Raw genomic sequence first — 16216 nt, 5'->3', positions numbered from 1 at the left:
GGGAGAGAGAGAACTAGAGGAAAGGAGACAGGGGTAGAAGATAGTGGGGTTTAACACAAACCAGAAAAGTCGATGTTAATGCCAACTGATTATCAGAATAGCTATCTCAGAATCTTAGAATTGTTGTCTCAGTCCACAATAATGCTGACTGAAATTGTAGTATTTACAGCATGTATCTGATCCAAGTTTCATTCCAGTAAAACTTGAGAAATTATCCGTTCTCATTTAATAAGGAAATTACTTCTGTGACAAGATGATGTCGGAACATTTGTTGTATGAGTAAGCACTGGGAGTGATGCCCAGTGAGGTTACTCAGGGAAGGTCCCAACACTAGGCATCCCTACCGAAGGTCCCAGAGAGAAAGTACCCTGCTAATTGCTCCTTTCCTGCAAGTGCAGCCTCACTCAGGTTAACTCTAACCATCAACAATGGTAATCCTTGGATCATTTAATGAACTTTTTGTGCTTTTATCAGAGAAAAACTGTAATCATCTGCCTTAAGGAAGGGCTCAGGCCTGAAACATTGGTAATATATCTTTATTTTCTTAGGTGCTGCAAGACCTGCTGAGTTCTTCTAGCATCTCTGTATTTTTACTGCAATCATAGCATCTGCAGATGTTCGTGTTTCACATCCCTGAGCGTCTTCCTTTGGATCTTGTGGAATCTTAGAATTATGGAATAATTTTGGCACATTCCATTCAAGTTTGCTTCACTCAGAGCACTCAGCACTTCTCTATTGTTCATGTGTGATAGTGGCAGAGATCTAATTGGGTTGCCATGGCATGGAACCCAACATGTTGACATCAAGAATAGAGTTTCAGTTGAGAAGGTCTTTGATGTGTTCCATCCAGGAAGTGTCGACTACCCCTCACTGATGTATTTAACCCTCTGCTCGGCTCTCACTAGGGTAGAGTTTAGAATCTGGGCAGTTGGCAGCTATTACAATGCTGAAGACCTTTTATACACCATGACCGTCTGTGAGTTTCTGAGCCTCCTGCACAAACTCCTCCCTGTCCTGTTCTTTAAGTTGTATGCCCAGGATCCTGAAACAGACATTTTATTCTAATTTCTATCCTGGAAGCACATTACCAGGTGGAGAGAGAAAAAGATTTATGTATGTCCACAAAGATTGTTGGAAGAAACGTGATATCCCCACTGATTCCTGGGAATTGCTCGTCCAGGATACTCAGTGAAGAAGACACATTTCTGATGGTACTAACCTTGAATTATACATCAGAACATAACAGAAAGAGTGCAACATCTCACAAACTGGAGTGAAACACGTAAGTCTGCAGATGCTGTGATTGTAGTAAAAACACAGAAAAGCTGGAGGAACTCAGCTGGTCTCGCAGCATCCATAAGAGGTAAAGATATGCGACCAACGTTTTGGGCCTGAACCTTCATCAACATAACTGTAGTGTGATGAGGTTACGCATGATACAATATAATTGGTTACACAGGCTATATATCACGCCCCAAAAGTTAAATAAATGGGACCCAATGTCACATTTGTGGCCCGAAATGTGAAGTTAATAAAACATTAAACACAAGTTTTATCAGGTAAACTTCTCAGTGGCTTTTATTCTCCCGTTTCCTTTGTTCTCCTGCTTCTGTTCTTATCTCTCTCTCATACCACGTGACTTCCGGTACATCTCATACATATTCATTATCATGACATCCCTCCTTTAATCAGAAATAAACTTTACCTTCACTTATCAATATCCCTCGGAAACATACAAACATCATAATTAATGGTAATACTATAACTCAACTACATAAAATTTACTTCCTACAGCACTCATACATGCACTTTATGATATAAGATTAAAATACTGTCCCAAAGTTCTTATTAAAATTATGGCACAAAGTCTTCGTATCGTTTGGGCACTTTCCGGTTTCATTTCGGCCTGCCTGCGATATTGTCGTCGCTTCTCGGTTGTTCACTTTCAGCGTCGGAAATACTGCTCGCCACGGCTTCTGGTGTTTCTGGCGCTCTAGTCACTTCTTCAGGAGTGCTGGTAACTGCCTCTGGAACATCATCAGGTCTCTCAGTTTCAGCATCTCGTATTGGCCTTTCAACCTCTTCGCTCGATGTATCTCTGGACTGGTACCTTTTTACACCTGATACATTTCTCTTATACAGGACTCCAGTCAGAGACTTGACTGTCACCATACTGCCACTTCTGGATGCAACAGTATAGGGTTGATGGTAATAAGGTGTGTCTAGCTTACCACCAGTTTCATGCCTCACTAGAACATTATCTCCTGGCATGATGTCTGAGTACTTGGCTCCACGTTTCGAATCTGTGTACAGCTTTGCTGCACCTTTCTTTTCAGCATCGTGGTCCCTCATCTCCTGGTCGTCTTGGATTTCCTTTATTTCTGGCATTTTTGTGCGGATTTTTCTCCCAAAAAATGCTTCTGCAGGACTTTTTCCAGTGGTTGCATGAGGCGTTGCTCGATAGACAGCCACATAAGATAGCAATGCTTCTCGCCAATTTTGTCCTTCTGCATGTGCAATCCTCAATCGTTTTTCAATGGACTGATTTTGTCTCTCTACTTCCCCGTTGGCTTGCGGCCATTTCGGAGTTACTTTATGATGGTGGATACCTGTGGTCCTCATGTATTCCGTAAATGTCTCTGAAATGAATTGTGGACCATTGTCAGAGTATAATGTAACAGGTAATCCATATCTTGTGAATATCTCTGCTAATGCTTGTATTGTTTTTTCAGTGGTTGTGGACTTCAACACCACGTACTCATAGTATCTGCTGTAGTAATCTATCACTACCATAATTGATTCACCATCGGTAAAGGTCCAAGAAAATCAACAGCTACGTCGATCCATGGTCCTGTCGGAAGTAGCGTACTCCGGATCGGTTCTGGCGGATTACTCCTACTTGTGATTTGACATCCGTGACAAGTTTTAACAAATTTCTCTGCGTCTTTATCACAACTTGGCCACCATACCTTGGTCCTGAGGTTTTGCTTGGTACCAACAATACCTAGGTGTCCTTCATGCGCTAAGGATACGATCTTCGGTCTCAATCTTTGCGGTATCACCAATCTGCAACCTCTTAATACACACTGTCCGATGCAACAAAGTTCGTCTCTAATGGGAATGTAAGCCTTGTGAGTACACTTGTCCCATTGTCCACTCTGTATGCATTCTCTTACTTCCATGAGTTCTGGATTACGTTCGGATTCTCTCTCGACTTCCTTCGTAGTCACAGCTTTCGGTGTCGCCTGAATAGCTACGAAGCATACAAAGCTCTCTGTTTCTGTTCCCAATTCTGACTTGGATTGTGGACCTCCATCCTTCACCAATCTGGACAGCGGATCAGCAATGTTTGCTTTCCCTGCAATGTGGATTACTTTATATTTGTAGGGTTGTAGTCTGAGTACCCATCTCTCTATTCTGGCACATGGTTTGGATCTAGGTGCATAGATCACCTCTAATGGCTTATGATCTGTGATGAGTTCAAATTTAATGCCGTATAAATATGCATGGAACCTCTCACAGGCCCATACAAGTCCGAGTGCTTCTTTCTCTGTCTGAGAGTATCTTCTTTCCACATCTGATAACGATCTGCTGGCATAGGCAATGATTCTTGGTCCTCCATCATGCATCTGGACCAACACGGCTCCTAAACCAACCGGGCTGGCATCCGCTATGACTTTGGTTGATGCCGCCGGATCGTAATATCCAAGAGTTTTTGCATCTGTCAGGCTTTGCTTCAGCGCTGTGAATGCTTTCTTCTGCTCAGATCCAAAATGAAAAGGTACACCTTTCCTGGTTAGTTTCCTTAGTGGTTCTGCCACTGTAGCGAAATTAGGAATGAACTTTGCACAAAAATTGACCAATCCCAGGAAACTCCTCACCTCTGTTGCATTCTGAGGTGCACGTGCCTCTGCAATAGCTTTCACCTTGGCCTCTGCAGGGTTTAGTCCTTCCCGTGTAAGTCTGTGTCCCATGAAGTCCATTTCTGACACACCGAACTGGCACTTGTTTCCATTCACGGTAAGGCCTGCCTCCTGTAGTCTAGATACTACACGCCTCAACCGTTTGTCATGCTCTTCCTTCGTTGGTGCATGAACTATGATGTCGTCAGAAATGTTGGCAACTCCAGGAATGCCTTGAATCACTCGATGGATTTCATACTGGTAGATCTCCGAAGCTGCATTAATTCCAAATGATAGTCTCTTGTAACGATACAATCCACAGTGAGTCACAAATGTAGTTACATCTCGGGAACCTGGATTCAGCTCTAATTGATGATAGCCCCATTTCAGATCAATTTTTGAGAATACTTTGCTGGTAGTTAGTTCTTGAAGTATTTCCTCCACTGTTGGTATAGGGTGTCGTTCTCTAATTATAGCTTCATTGGCCATTCTCATGTCAACACATAGTCTTATGTCACCCTTTGGTTTGGGCACAATCACTACGGGACTGACCCATTGTGTCGAATGTTCCACAGGTTCAATAATATCTTGTTCGATCAATTCTTTAATTTTGGCTTCAACTTTCCCACGAAGTCCAAATGGAGTTCGGCGCATTGGTTGTGCCTTGGGTTTGACCGTTTCATCTACCACTAGCTTCAATTGTCGACCTTTCAGCTTTCCTACTCCTTGGAAGACTGCGGGGAATTCTTGCTTCATATCCTCGTATGACTGAATTGAATTGACACAAGCTCCAATATGAAGTATTGCCAGGTCTTGCGCTGTGCTTCTACTCAGCAATGGTTCTCCCCTCTCTTCTATGACCATAAACTCTGCTTCGGTGTACTTATCTCCAGCTTCAACAGTTGCAGTAAAACATCCAATGGTCTGCAATGGCTTTGTTGCTGTGTATGGATATAGTTTCTTGGAACACTTCTTTGAGGTACAGATGATCTTTTTCCTTTTCAACTTCTCCCATAAATGTCGATCAATCACATTACTGTCACTGCCTGAGTCTACAATGACCTGAACTGTCACTCCACCAATGATCACTGGGACCTTCTCATGATGTACTTCATTCAACGTAAATTGGTAACAACTCTGTTCCTCCTGGGTATCATCATCGTCACCGTCTATCTGGCGAATGGTATCTTTCTTTCCAGGATACTTTCCTTTCCCCCAGGCTTTGCCTTTGGAAGTTGTACTCTTCCTCTTCGGGTCTGCATTGGACTTGCTTTTGCACTTCTTTGCAAAGTGGTCCTTGCCTCCACACTTTCCGCAAACTTTGCCTTTGGCCGGGCAATATGGGTTCTTTTCCAAAGTGACCTCGGTTTCCACATCTATAACACTCCACGTCCTGTGGCGACGTATATCTTGGCTGATTATGGCGATGTGAGAGCCTCTTAATTTGCTGGCTTGAGTTGTCTTTCAGGGTCATGGTATGAAATTGCCCTTCAACAGCCTCTAATGCAGCAGCAAAGGTTAAAGCATCGGTGAGTTCCAACTCACTCCCTCTTTCCAGTAGACGTCTTCTGAGTTTATCTGATCTACAGTGCTGTACAACTTGATCCAATAATTGGTTGTCCAAATCAGCTGGCATGTAATTGCATCCAACAGCTAGCTGGCGTAGTCTCATCACGTACTGAGCAATTGTCTGGCCATCTTCTTGTCTCGTTCTCCGAAACAAATGGCGTTGAAATGTAGCATTCAGTGTCACTACATAGTGTGCATTTAATGCATCTACCGCTTTCCGGTACTCATCCTTTCTTCCAGTATTCAAAAGTGTTTTAAATGTTTCCCTAACTGATGGTCCTGCAGTGAAAAGAAGTAACGCCCTCCTCTGCACTTTTTGTTCAACTGTACCGGTATCTAGAAATAGGCCACGACTGTCGGCGTAGGATTCAAATTCTTCCAGCCATGCCTTCCACTTTACACTTACAGTGCTTGCATCACCCGTTGGGTCAAAATGAGCAATTCCACTATGTGTTAGAAAGTCACTGTCTGCCCCAGCCATGAGGAAATATTCCAGCCCCAAAAGTACTGTGACAAGAGAAAATTCTTATCACATTGAAGTTGTCTGTAATCCTCTGTAATCTTGTTTAGTCTTTAATTTTCTTCAAGCTTCTTTCATCCTCGTCGCCAATGTCACATTTGTGGCCCGAAATGTGAAGTTAATAAAACATTAAACACAAGTTTTATCAGGTAAACTTCTCAGTGGCTTTTATTCTCCCGTTTCCTTTGTTCTCCTGCTTGTGTTCTTATCTCTCTCTCATACCACGTGACTTCCGGTACACCTCATACATATTCATTATCATGACATCCAACAGTATCAGATGGATGTTTTCGTTGCAAGAAGGAAACGGGAACAACAGTACATGCAAGTTGGGCATGTGAGAAAGTGGAAAAGTTTTGGGAAGATCTAAATCAGGCATTAAATAAAATCACAAAAAGCAACATACCAAAAAATCCAGAGATCTTTCTTCTAAGTAATATAAGAAGTAAAGAATTAGGCCTCAAACTGGATGAAGCACAAAAAAGATTTATTATGATAGCCTTAGCTATAGCAAAAAAATGTAATATGTCAACCTGGAAATCAGAAGAGAGCCTGAGAGTACAGCAATGGTACATAGAAATGAATAAATGTATTCCATTGGAAAAAAATAACATATAATTTAAAAAATAAAGTCACATTATTCGAACAAATTTGGGAACCGTACATGGAACACAACAGAGAGGGCCTACCGTGGACCTCCACCCCCTAAAATGATAGAATGAGAAGAAGACGAAATGAACTGACCCAGTGTGTAAAAGTAGATGACACAACTTTCTTGTTTATTTTCATTGTGTGATGACATTGCTTAATAGGTTTATTGTATTGTATATGTTGAACGTTTAATGGGTTGGGAGGAGGGTGAGAAGGAGGGAGGGAAGGGAGGAGGGGGAAAGGGGAGAAAATGACACTGTGTATATTCAAAAGGGAAATGTTTGTGTGTATTTTGGTTAATATGGTTCATAGTGTGAAAAATAAAAAAAAATTTAAAAAGTTAACTGTAGTGTGGATTGTGGAGGGTCATGTGATGGCTCCATCTGGAACCTGGTTGGATTGTGGAGGGTCAGATGACCTCTCCAGTGAGCCCAAGATAGGAAGTGACCTCACCTGTCAATCAAAGGTTAGATCTGCTCACAGGTGAGGCTGATGGGTGATTAGGCCTCGCAGACGTGGAGGGGCCACGCATTGAAAAAGCAGCATGTGGAGTTTTTCTCTATCTCTCTGTTCTTGCTGTTGCATGGAGGCAATCACTGAACTCCAGGCTGCAGGCTATAGCAGCTCTGGAGGGCTGACTTTAATGGGCCTGTCCCAGATCCAAAGCCATGGCAATGCTGGTGACCAAGTTAATTTGATATACTCATTAGTTGTAATTAATTTAATGTTTATTAGTGCGCTATGATTGCTAGAGATAGAGTGAGGTGGTGAGCAATGTGTGTTTAACCCTTACATTCCCAATCGGGAATTGAGAATGTTCAACAGTGACTTATTTTCCCTCAATGTATAGTTATTTGTGTATTATTTTGGGTTAGTCTCTGTGAGTATGTGCCCTTTTGTGAATTCACCAGTGTATAAATAAAGACCACTGTTTGTTGATAACATGTGTCTAGTCTTGATTCTCCTTAAACCCGTCAACCTGTCTGAACACAATTTTGCATAATGGTGTAGATTTATTGATTGCTCTCTTCCTCACTCTGCTTGCAAAGTACCTTTTCATCGTCTCTCTGGTAGGTATTATCAGGTCAAAGGTCACATAGATATAGTGAATACACATTCTTTTTCCCAGAAGAGATAATTGTAGAACCAGAGGGTGTAGAAAGGCTCAGAGTCAAAACATCAGTTATATATGTTGACCTCCTATGGATGCTGTGCGACCTGCTGAGTTCCTCCATCATTTCTGTGTTGTTACTCGTATCACAAACTACCAATCTCCTCATCCTGTCAGCAACCTTCTGTCCCATCTGTGGAAGAATTTGGAGTTCCCACGTTAGCTTTATTAACCACCTCAGAAACCACAACGCTTGATTCGAAGAGACTGTCCCAAAAGATGAAGAGAGCTTCTCCGCAGCGCCCTTTAAACAGTAGCAGCAATGCAGAAAACTTCCTGAAGCAAGCATTCAAACGATCAGTGGGAAATCTACACGTGAGAAAAGAGAGGGTGGACAGCCAACACCTTTTTCCCTGGACGACAAAGGCCAATGCCAGAGGATATCTGTTAAAGGTGAGTGGAGCAAAGTTTAGGGGATATGTCAGAGCCAAAGATTTTTTACACAGAGAGCAATGGGTGCCTGAAATGTATTGTCAGGGGGTGATGGAGGAGGCTACAACCTTTAAAAGACAGGCACATTGATGCAAGAAAAATTGATGGTTATGGTATGTGGTCAGGAAGGATTAGGTGGTTGAGTAGGTTGATGTCAACACAACATCATGGGTTGAAGGGCCTGAACTGTGCTAGTATGTTCTATGACTGTGAAGACTTTGTTTAGTTGGATCTCGTAGTTCTGGGCTCTGCACACCAGCGACATGTCCTATAGTTTACCTCCTCCGTCAAAATAGGGATTTTTACTGTTATGTTAGAACACTAAATTATGTTTCCCTTGTAAGAACACCATTGAGAACAAACCCCGAATGTAAATAGAGTTCTGCGCAGGAAAATATACAAGGAAAACTCTCTAAAAGTAAAGGAAAATAAATAATAAGAATCTGATCAAGGATGTGGGAACTTCACAGGATATCCTCTTATATTGGAAAACACATTAACTGAATCTTCTGAAGTAACCTGGAGAAATATCATTGAAAGTGGACTCTGGCTGCAAATAAACATTTTTTATTTGAAATGTTTCATCATATTAATAGTGGACCCATGTTACAATTCATCTATTCAGAGACTGTTCCAGCATTTTCCAAATGTATCATGCATGTCGCTCAAAAGAGGGAACAAGAAATAAGACAAATATCTATGCATTTTATGAAAGATCATCAACCATTTGTTTTGTTAATTGAACACCAATCTCCAAGAGCACATTTCCCTGTCTGGTATTGTTCCATGTGTTCTCTGAGTCTTGTTTAAGATTCAAGATTACTTTATTGTCATGTAATAATACAAAACATGTCTTCTGCCTGTCGTAAGGCAGTCAAAGTGTCGCCATTAGTGTTGCCCAGTGCCTCATACATATGAGAGAAAGAGAAACAAAAGACAATCCCTTCAGAGTCACTGGGTGTCCATGGATTTGCCTCCAGTGCTCTCACAGCTTCTGCAGCTGCACAGATTCCTGTTTGATCCATTGACCAGCCAAGCTCCAGATCCAAACCTTTGCCATGATTAGGAAGCTTTTGGCATCTGAGGCCCTTTGGGAGCCCTCATGCCCTCGGCATCCTCTAGAATCCTGGCTCTGATATCAGGTTCCCTGAGCCAGTCTCCAGCAGCCCACAGCCCATGTGGGCCCCCAACTGCAAGCCACCCGCAGCCTGTACTGTTCCTTCAGCTGCTGAGCCCCCACCCCGCTGGTCCACTGCTGGACTCCATGGATCACCATCACACAGCTGCCTCTTTGTACGGATGATGTTCTTTGATCAACTTGTTTGTCATCTTATTCTGATTAGATTTGATTCAGCCCTAAAAGTTATATCAAAGGGAAATGAAAGAAAACGTCAAGGACAAAAATTGGAAGTAAATTGCTATATGCACATGGGATTTTGGAGGAACTTTAATGACTTGCAAATGATTTCTCAGGACTGAACCAAAATGCCAGATATAAAATTGATTTTGTATAAGACCAGACAATTTTTTGTGTGTGCTTATTGAGTATTTTGTGACAAATGAACTTGAATATGAAAATTACATCAACTCTTTATATCATTTGACTCTGGCAGTTTCAAATTTCAAGGGTGTAAACTTGAATCTTATGCTACTGCATGAGCATAGAACAGTACAGTGCAGGAGCAGGCTCTTCAGCCCATCATGTCTGTGCTAGCCATGATTCTAAATCCCATTTACCTGCACATAATCCATACCCCTCCATTCCCTGCATGCCCTGAGGCTGGCTCAATGGTTCTTAAATTCCACCACCTCCCCTGGTAGTATGTTGAAGACACCTACCACTCCTGTGTAAAACCTTTCTACTCAATTCCCTGACATGCCTTCTTTACCACTCGAAAATGTTGCCATTTTCAGGGATCTGTGGACTTGCAGACCATCAGTGCTCTGAAGGGTCCTTCCATTTAGTATACTCTTTCATTTTTCAATTGGCCTCCCAAAATGCATCATCTCACACTTGTCCAGGTTAAATTCCATCTGCCTTTACCACCACATTTCTATGTGATTTCCATCCTGGTATGACCTTTGTTAATCTACCTTACTACCTATCTACAAAAAGCTCATTCAAGTTGATGAGACATGACCTGTCCCTCACAAAGCCGTCATGACTGTCCCAAATAAGTTCAGGCTTTTTTAAATGCAAGTAAATCTGGTCCCTAAAGATCTTCTCCGATACCTTCCCGACCACTGATGTAAGGCTCACAGGCTGCAACTTCTTGCTTTGTTCCTGATGCTCTTCTTAAACACACTACACTTGCTACTCTCCAGTCATCTGGGACTTCACCTTTGGCTAAAGAGGATTTGAAGATCTCTGTCAAGGCCCAAGTAATCCTCTTTTAGTATCTATCCTGGGATAGGTCCTATCAGGCCCTGGGGACAGATGCACACATGTTTTCCAAGACATCCAGTTCTTGCTCCTTTTCTAATATTTGCTCAAGCTCATTTGAGTTCAGGGTTATTGTCACAGATACTGAGGTAGAGTGAGAAAGTTTGTTTGGGAGCAGTTCAGTTAGCCAACCCACACACACAGTAATACAGCAGTTAAAAACACAGTACATAGTGCAGGGTTACAGAGTAAGTTTATGCAGACAAAAAGAAATATTAACTTACTAGCATGTGGTTTGTTCAGGAATCTGATAACAGCAGGAAAGAAAATGTCTTGGTAAATTTAATGAAAAATTCTAGTGCTGTAAGATATTAAAATAAAGAGCTATATTTAAAATAGCGTTATAAATCATGTTATTGTATTGGAAGCAATCCCATAGCATTGCTGTCAGCCCTTGGTAGAGAGTTCAATGTGGCTTGAGATGAAATTTTCAAAACTGTTTTAAAATTACAGATAATTGATGATCTCAGTGAAACAAGGCAGATGATAGAGAGAGAAAGAGAGAGAGACAGACAGACAGAGACTTTTTGTTTACCTTCAGAATGGCGGGTAGCAGTTCCATGCAACTTTCAACAAAAGAAGCAAGCCAATGACAGAATCGAGCCATAGTCTGTCCAAGTTATTCAAAAGCAAAGGAATAAATGTTTCATGCAACAAATTCTGGATAACACTGAGGAACAAATGTAAGGCTGCTGCGCTGCCAGAATTCACGTTGTTAGTACAGTAATGGCAACAGAGGGGATTATTCTGTTTTGGCCATTGATTGCTTGCTTCACATGAAAGCTCTAGCTCCTTGAGTCTCAGTGCCAATAGTTGAAAGGCTGATTCAGCTGACTTAACTTGTACCATATTTATCCAGGGATAAAACTTCAGCCACTTTAACCAGAAATACAACTGGATTGAGTAGCTTGCAGCACCTGCATTCTACTTAAGCCCATCTTAAAAATAGCAGCACTGCCAGAGCCGCTGTAATGGCAGAGCAGGCACTGGTGTGGACCTGGGAGAGCAGAGAGTGGAGAAACAGTGCTGCTTCACAGGGTCTTACAATGGCAAACCACTGTTGTTCCATGATTGGATGCTGTTGGCTGGACACGCCTCCCGAGACTGATCCTACCTAATGCCCCTTGCCTGTTCCCCTTTCTCTTTGCTTTGATCAGTTGATGAGATTGTAGGTAGTTCCTATCTTTCACAATATCATCCTTTTGTGATTATTGATGGGACATCATTTCCTACCTGACTGTAATGCCAACAACTCTGTACAGGCTTTAATGTTTTGCAAAGTAACCAATGGTGGGGATTTTTAACGTCCTGTAACCACGGGTCTGTGCCCAAGTTGCCGGTGTCTGTGCTGGACAGTGGACCACAAGGAATTGCAGATTTTGGGGGAGAAGCAGAAATGGGAGAGCACCACCAGTTGGGAAGGAGAAGGCTTGGAGATGACCCTGCAGGAAGATGTCCATGGACCAGCAAGGGGCTCAGTGGCTGAAGGACCTACACAGGGTGTGGGCTGTTGGCGACTTGTGGTTGAAGGACCCACACCACTCAGCGGGCTGGGTCATTGGAACTAGTTATCAGAACCTGGATTCAAGAGGATGCTGAGGGCAAGAAGAGTTCCTGAAGGGCCTCAGGCACTGAAAGCACCCTGATTGCATCAGAGGTTTGGATCTGGAGCTCGGGTTCCCAATGTGCAGTGGGAGAGGCTGTGGGAGTGCTGGGGGTGAATCCACGGACATTCAGTCTCTCTTTTACTTCTCTTTTTCTTATTTGTTAGGAGTGCTGAGCAATGCTAATGGTGGTTCTTTGTTTGCCTTGCAGCAGACAAAAGGAAATTTTGTGCATCTTATATTTTTTATATTATTACATGACAATAAAAAGGAATCTTGATCCCTAAAAGCAAGAAGATGAAATAAATCTGGTCAGTAGTATCTATAGAGGCAATTCTCTACCTTTCAATGAGACTGACAGTGTGCACAACAGTTTTATGTGCCCATGTGACGCAGGATTAATAGCGATTATTACATTTGTATGGACTATACATTTCCTGAATCTTGGCTTGGTGAATTTATACACACGTTCCCAAAGCATGCAGTTTCTCATTGCCTCCTGTAACCAACACTGTTTAATAGTTGGGGCAAGAACTTGGAACTAAAGCATAGTGTGGGCCGTGGAGAAGGATTTATGTCTGATAGCAAGAAGCAGCCTTCTCCTGTCTTATCTAAAGAAATCAACAATCATTTACAGGTATGTTTAGTTTGTTTACTGTGGTTTGCTGCAAGGGATTTTCTGGACATTATTGATCAGTTTTAGACCTTTCAGCATGACCACGAGCAGGAGCACTCCAAAGGAAAGACTCTTGCATTACACCCCAGTTTGACTGTTGTCCGTTGTTTCCCATCACAACTCAGTGGTGATAAAGGAATTGCTCTTGCCTGCAGAAAGAGATGGAGAAAGGGTAACAAGAGGAGGAAAAGGAAAAGAAGAACATAGTGAAACCTGAAAGTCGGCAGATGCTGTCATCGTCGTGAAAACACAGAGATGCTGGAGGAACTCAGCCAGTCCTGTAGCATCCATAGCAAGTAAAGATATATTACCAACATTCAGGCCAGCATCTCCGTGAAAAGAAAAATATGACAGGCACCGAAAGTACGTTGCCTTTGCAGCCATTTTCTCAAGTAGATAGCGTGCTTTTACTTCTCAAGAGCAGCAGAGGAAATTCTCTCACGACTGGGACCTGGGCCAGTGGGTCTTTTACACCTCAGGATTGCAGTGAAGCACTGCAGATACGTGCGCCGGCCACTGTAAAGGTACATCAGATCAAGCCAAAGTCTATATTTAAAAGAAAAGTGAGCTGGAGGCAAAAATACAATAGGTAAAGTGAATCACCAACTCTGAAGAGACTGTCATAGAACAAAGAGATGAAAGGAGATAGCCTTACTATCAGGATCTTTCAGATAAATCTGATCTTCCTTTGTATGTGACAATCAATATCCACCCATTCATCACAATGAAGCAACCCATACAGTTTCCTCAGCCCAGCCTCAGCCTTTTGCTTCAATCCTTAGGTTCTCCAACATTTGCCACTTTGTCTTTGACTTCTGGACTTCTTTCTTGTCCCTGCCCCTCACTTTCTGTTTTTGTTCATCATGCTCATCCTTTGCTTTAATTCCCAGATGATTTAGGGATTTCTTACCTTGACCTGGTTCCTTATCCAAACCTTTCAGCTGTCTCCTGCAGCTGTCTGTGTGGTCCCCTTGTTGACTCTTCTTCACTTCTGCTTTCAGTGACAAGCACTGATTTATATTTCTTGGCCGTTGGCTATTTGACGCTGCTGCTGCAGGTACAGCTCGCTTACCGTTAGCAGCCTGTTTTCCTTGTTGCAGCGTCAGTTGTTTAGTACCTCAACAAGACTTTGCAGAACTTTGCAAACTCAGTATGTCATATTTCCTGCTTGAGTTCTCCTCAGCTTCTCCATAATGTTTTTAGTGAGACCTCAGTTTCTCTGAGGTTCTTAAAACATCTTTCTTTGTTGACCCTACAACTGCCTCCCTTTTCTTCCCCACCAAAGCTCCAAAATACAATAAAAACACTGGGCTCAGAGGGACATCTCCAACATCTCTTTTTTCCCCACAGACTCCATTGAGAATGACAATTAATCCATCAATGACTTCAAACTGCAGACTGACAGAATTCCAAAGTAAATCCATCACTGGCACAGACCTCCCATCCATTGCAGACATCTATGTGAAACACTGTCTCAAGGAAGCAGCCAACATCATAAAGGATCCCATCACTCTAGTCACAACCCCTTCTCTCTGCTCAGGCGGAAGGTGCAGAGACTTGAAGTCCAACACCTCTTGTTTCAAGAACAGTTTTTATCCAGCAGCTATCAGGCTCTTGAACCTTCTCACCGTACCTTAACTCTGTGACAAACTAATCCAAGATAATCAAAAGGTCTGTCTGCACAATTGAAGCACTGTAATTTTTTAATACTATCTACAGTTGTGAAGGTTTCTTTATGTATTCTTTTATATTTATTGTTTCTTCTTCTGTCTTGGTTTATTATGGTAATTTAATGTACACTGTTGCAGTGGCTGTATCTCACGTACCTGTGTGGCTGCAGCAAGTAGGAATTTTGCCTTTGTACATTGTACTTATGTATATGACAATAAACTCTCATATCTCATGAAACCCTTTAAGAATATTATACACATCTGTGAGGCCATCCTTCTTCCTTTAAAATGAAAGGAATATAGACCATTCCATCCAATTTCAGATAACAGCAAAACTTCTTCATTCCAAGAAACAACATCTGTTTATTTTTGATGCATCTTTCCATGACAAATATATCCTCTTTAAATAAGAAACACAGACTTATTGCTAAAAAAACACCCTCAGTATCCTAACAAGAGCTGACTACATCCAGACAGCTCAAATGAATGACAAATGAAAGGTCTCCATCTATAGTGCTCATCTCTGTAATTTACTGCATTATAATTAACATTTAGACCAATTTGTGAATGGGAAAATGAGCCACATGTCTCACTGCTTAGTTTGTCCTCAGTGAAGATCTGGTCAAGTTTTGGTTGGATATCTACTTTGCCATCAATCTGTCAAAACATAACTAGGTAAAATAGATGCAGAAAGGCTGTTTCCCATTGTGGAGAGTCTAGGACAAGAAGGCACAACTTCAGTACTGAAGAGTGTTCACTTAGAACAGAGATGCAAAGGATTTTCTTTAATTAGAGGATGGTAAATGTAAATCTGTGGAATTTGTTGCCACAAGCAGTTGTGGAAGCCACATAATTGGATCTATTTAAGGCAGGGATTTTCAGGTTCTTGATTGGCCAGGACATCAAAGGTTATTGGGAAAAGGCCTAGCATAGGGGCTGTGGGAAAAAGGATCAGTTCATGATTAAATGGTGGGGTGAACTCAATGGGTGATTAGCCTATTTCCTTTCCTATATCTTATGGTTCTATGGAAATGAATCACAAAGAACACTTATACCTTTGGAAGTGCATCTCAGTAGCATGGCAAGGAATACTGTCTTCCTTAGAAAAAGGAGGTTATTTGACAGATTATTGCAGTGTAATGCTGAGGACAATGTTAGCAAATTCTGAAAGTTAGAGCAGGTTCTGTTCTCTTTCAGAATGGTCTTCTTGTGAAATATTCCAATTAACATTTATGATGTTATATTTCTCTCTGAACTCACAATAATACAGTATAGAGTCAAAATAGTTTGACAATTATTGAATTGAACACCTCCAGATATAGGAAATAGCATTTGGACAGACTCCAACTGCATGTGCAGGTAGCGAGTTCAGACTTGACTAAAGCAAACGGGTTAGTTTGTTTGTTCTGAGCGAAGTGTCACAGGAGGTATCGTGTTTCATTCTCAGCTATTGTCTTCATGATATTTTAGAGTATCTTCTTGCCTCATGTTGAGCTGTTTAGTTACAGCTGAAGTTTATATCTAAGAACCTTTGATGTCCTGGCCAATCAAGAACCTGAAAATCCCTGCCTTAAATAG

The 16216-nt window shown here is 41.8% G+C and overlaps 1 long non-coding RNA gene across 2 annotated transcripts in view; it reads left to right on the top strand.

Annotated features, from left to right (window-relative positions):
- The first annotated feature begins 863 nt into the window (after positions 1-863).
- Positions 864-16216, top strand: part of LOC138741851 (uncharacterized) — a 48614-nt gene continuing 33261 nt past the window's right edge. For both annotated transcript variants that reach the window (XR_011343816.1, XR_011343817.1), the window contains exon 1: positions 864-1282. This is a non-coding gene — a long non-coding RNA (uncharacterized lncRNA). The remainder of the gene's footprint in view (positions 1283-16216) is intronic.

Source organism: Narcine bancroftii, chromosome 8, assembly GCF_036971445.1.
Source record: "Narcine bancroftii isolate sNarBan1 chromosome 8, sNarBan1.hap1, whole genome shotgun sequence".
Classification (NCBI taxonomy): domain Eukaryota; kingdom Metazoa; phylum Chordata; class Chondrichthyes; order Torpediniformes; family Narcinidae; genus Narcine; species Narcine bancroftii.
The sequence above is the reverse complement of the archived record's forward strand: the minus strand, read 5'-3'. Positions and strand labels throughout refer to the sequence as shown.